We start from the raw sequence: 4,448 nt of genomic DNA, 5'->3' as shown, positions 1-4,448 counted from the left end.
AAAAAAAAAAAAAAAAGGCAAACTGTACCTAAAAATAAACGTGAGATAAAATGCCCTAAAGTTCACCTTTACTCCTGTCTCCACTCTGTGATTTCTTCTCTGAAGAATCCGTCCCGGAGGGCGTTTTCTTCTCAACATGCGAGGGTGAACTTAAGCTGCCGGCGTCAGTTTTGGTTTTCTCAGATTTAGATTGTCCAGGCGTTTTCTCCACCTTCTTATCTTCTGTTTTTTTATCGCCGTTCGGCGGGTTTGGACGATGTCGCGTAGGAGAATGGTGGTACTGATGTAAACTGCTGGGAGACTGGGCACGCATCTTCGACACCAACCTGCACAAAAACATAGATGTCAAAACTTTAAAAATTAAATGTTTAACTAGTCCTTTTTTTTTTTTTCGTTTCAACAACATATTGTCTTACTTGGAGGTAGTAGGGGAAGCCAAGTGCTTGGTGACACTTGCAGGGGATTCAGATCTTCTCAGAGGAGACCCATAACCCGGGGATGCAGTTCTTCTGTCTCTGCGCATTCGCTCTTTCTGTAAGTGGGGTCAGATCGGTTTCTTGGCTCTATTGCTACCGATGTGGAATTACGTGGTCATTAAAAAAAAAGCAAAACGTGCAAGGTCAGACCTTGGGGGTACTGGGAGTGGACTGAGAGCCTCCCTGAAGTCCGGCTCTGTTCGGATTGAGTGAGTTGCAGAAAGGTAATCTGTGAGGACTGCAGGGCGCTGCAGGATAACAAACAGGAGCAACTTAACGAAAGGCAAATTCCAGCCGACAGGAACACAGTACACGGAGAGGAGTAAGGTTTGTGTGCTGCGCTCAGCTGGAGGCTACACAACTGATTTTTGCAGCCGAAACTGGCAGAGATAATGCTGCAATACAAAACAAGATGAGGATGTGCATTTCAGAGTAATGTAACATTTAGGATTTTAAAAATATTCAGAATAAAAATGACTCATTAAGAGATGAATTTCATCACAGGGTACTGGGTCAACAATACATATATTGATAATATAATACATTAAGTCTGCCATGAAGAAGAATTCTGAAATTATGGATCTCCATATCTAAAAATACAAATTCCAGTGAAAAGTTAAGTGCTTGAGCAACTCGGAATCTTGTTTCTATTACAGTCAACTTTTCTTTGACTGGTTAATTTTCAGTCATCTCCTTCATGCCTTTATTTATGTGTTCAGCCACCCCCCTGTTAGAAGCCATAAAGTACTGACAACGAGCATAGGAATGTACTTTAAAGCATCTTATTTTAGAATTTTCAGCATCTTTGAATTTATTTTTGTATCCTCAATTGGATGATGTATATCCTTATTAGTATTTTGTCTAAATAAAATGTCTAATGTCTGGGAGGAGACCCAGAGGAAGACCCAGGACACGCTGGAGGGACTATGTTTCTCGGCTGGCCTGGGAACGCCTTAGGATTCCCCCGGAGGAGCTGGCCCAAGTGGCTGGGGAGAGGGAAGTCTGGGTCTCCCTGCTTAGGCTGCTGCCCCCGCGACCCGACCCCGGATAAGCGGAAGAGAATGGATGGATGGATGGACTTCTGTGATTAACACCATCATCCTGCAGACACTAGTTAATAAACTGCCTTTGATGGAACTGAAACCATTTATGTCCAACTGGGCTGGACTGTGCTTGACCTGAACATCATGAGCCCCCTATTGTACAATCTACTCACATGAGACTGTTCTACAAGGAATCCAAGAAATCATATTTTGAACTTTGCAGATGACATTGCTGTTGCTGAATTGATATACAACATTGATGAGTTTACAGAAGGGAGGTAAAGGAGTCTATTACAAAGTCTATTACAATGGCAACGAGGGGGGGAGTGTCCGGAAGTGTAACATCACATGACAACTATCTACTGAAGAAGATGCTGTGGAGCAAGTGAAAATAACCAAATACTTTAGACTGCACACCTTCAATAACTTCATATGAGCCACATACACAGCTTGTATTCTTAAGAATGCTCATCAACAACTGTATTTTATGAGAAGGCTGAAGCATGCCAGCCTCAGTGTTGCTGTGCTGACTACTTTTTATTAGTGTGTGGTAAAGAGTGTCCTGGCATTTTCCATCATAGACTGGTATGGAAACTGCTATGAATCTGACAAGAAGGCCCTGCAATAGGTAATTAGATCAGCTAAAAAAAAAAAGATCAACAGTAGTACATGCAGACTGGTCAATCTACATTCCAGCTGTTATCTGTGGTCATGAAGTATGGATTATGACCAAAAGGACAATATCCTGGATACAAGCAACTGAAATGAGCTTCTGCCAGACGATGGCAGAGTCTGGCCACCCTGTTACATGCCTACTATTCTCTCGGATAGTTTTCTTATTATTATTATAATTATTCTCTCTTTTTTCTAAATGGGTGAAGGAGTAGGGCAGTTACAAAATATGTTTTAAATAAAAATAAAAGGTAACAAAAAGCGGGCATCAGACGGAAACATACAGTGAAGTGAAGGCCTGCCTTCTGCATTTGAACAGCATTCCCCAAAAATGAAAGTGGCCAACCCCCACAGTCGGTCATCCATCAGACGCTTAGTTCAATAGGTTTTTTTCTTTCTCTTTTAAAACCAACCAACCAAACACACAAATAAACAAACAAAAAAGAAAACACCATGGAATGGATGAAGTTTAACCTTAGTTAGAAGAATTCTACTGGGAGTCAATTTAGAGGGAATTTGACACTGCAGATGTAAAAAAAACAAACAATTGAGCCAAAAAAAAAAAACAATATCAGAATCCACCTGGTGATGCCCTCATACAACTTTCCAACACAGCAGACAATAAACAGTCTTTAATATTTAAAAAGCAAAAAGAGCTTTAGGCAAAGCAGCACTTGTTTACAGTGAAATACTTCAATAGTGCCATATTTCTATCAAACAATCATAAATTTCATTTTTCAGAATAAACTATCTTTAATTTAAAGTCTCTAACATGCACAATTATTACTCATAAATTAAACTGATGTTCAAAACTTGAGGGTCTAAAAATTCTACAAAGAATTAAACTAAATAAAATATGGAATATTGGAAAAAAGAAGTAACTAGATACAGACCTAAAGTTATTGTGTTTGCTGGGCAACAAAAAAAAAAGATTTTTTGAGACTGTATGAGGATCTTTTCAATTTTTGACATTTCAGTGACAGAATGTTGTGAAAATATGGCAGGTCAGACCATAAAGTTGTTAAATTTTGCTTTTCGCAGTAGATGGATTAGTGGTTAGCACTGTTGCCTCATAGCAAGAAGGTCCTGGCTTCAAACCCTGGGTTGGACCTGGAGTCTTTCTGTGTGGAGTTTACATGTTCTCCTCATGCTTGCGTGGGTTTTCTCCGGTTTCCTCCCACAGTCTAAAAACATTCCTTCAGGCCCAGTCCTCCCTTGAAAAAGAGATCTGTGATCTCAATGGGATTTGCCTGGTTAAATAAAATTACTGTAGATAAATGCAGGTATTGCCAGGTTTGTGTTAATGTAAGCATCTGTTCAAATGTTTATTTATGAAAACATTTTAGTTGTTTCAAGTACAATATCTGTAGTTAGCATTTGATAAGCATTGATAACAGATGTATGTAATGATAAGGTAATCAGCCATATGTCTGATTTTTTTTACGATGAGCAAACACTTAGGGCTTTTTACCAGGAAATTAAAATCTCACTACATTAGTTCCTAATTTACTTAAGTTCTTTATTTTAAACTTTTGTCAGATAATAAAAGGGAAAAAGTGAAATAGCCTAAATTTTGGATTGGGCATCGGTCTGCAATCCTTCCTGTTAAAGGTCAGAGTTGATTGTTTCTTTGTTATACATAGAATATAGAAAATATCTGACTACTTTTCTGAGACTGCAGATGGTCTGTGGGGCTGAAATGATTGATTAACTAATTCAAATAACTTGACTACAAAATATCTTTGATCAACAATTTTTACTTTATTTAATCCTGATCCTGATCTGATGCACAGATCTAAGGCTACGTTCACTCTGCAGGTCTTAATGCTCAATTCTGATCTTTTGCTCATATCCAATCTTTTTTGCATGGTCATTCACAATGTGATTTACATTTGACCATCATCTGACTCCAGTGTGAACAGTCTATGGCTTTGAAGCAACCTGCATGCACATAAGATATGATGTCCCACGCAACTTGCTGTGTTTAAGGAATTAAATATGGGTGCTACACAATTTAGCATGCTCAAATCAATTCTAAAGTTAATTTGCAGTCAGAGCTGACAGATTTGTTATTTGTCATTCTTGTTCCGCCTAGTGTTTCCATTTGATCTTGCTGCTTCTCACCTCCTCCGGCACAGAATTACACTTCTAGAGTGGGAGCAACGTAGTGAAAGTTGAGGAGAGAAATGAACTCAATTATTAGGCCCGAGCAGCGACAGCGCTGCGAAGGCCTATTGTATTTCGTGGAATTCTTATT

The 4,448-nt window shown here is 39.0% G+C and overlaps 1 protein-coding gene and 1 long non-coding RNA gene across 12 annotated transcripts in view; both read right to left on the bottom strand.

Annotated features, from left to right (window-relative positions):
* The window catches only part of auts2a (activator of transcription and developmental regulator AUTS2 a), a 418,449-nt gene that overhangs the window by 176,566 nt on the left and 237,435 nt on the right, over positions 1-4,448 (bottom strand). The window lies entirely within an intron of this gene.
* On the bottom strand, positions 73-1,409 carry LOC108244709. The gene is made up of 3 exons (XR_001808939.3): positions 627-1,409; positions 417-532; positions 73-326 (listed from the first exon to the last, which is right to left on the bottom strand). It is a non-coding gene; the product is annotated as an uncharacterized LOC108244709 (long non-coding RNA).

The sequence above is a fragment of the Kryptolebias marmoratus genome, linkage group LG13 (assembly GCF_001649575.2).
Source record: "Kryptolebias marmoratus isolate JLee-2015 linkage group LG13, ASM164957v2, whole genome shotgun sequence".
In the NCBI taxonomy this organism is placed as follows: Eukaryota; Metazoa; Chordata; class Actinopteri; order Cyprinodontiformes; family Rivulidae; genus Kryptolebias; species Kryptolebias marmoratus.
The sequence above is the reverse complement of the archived record's forward strand: the minus strand, read 5'-3'. Positions and strand labels throughout refer to the sequence as shown.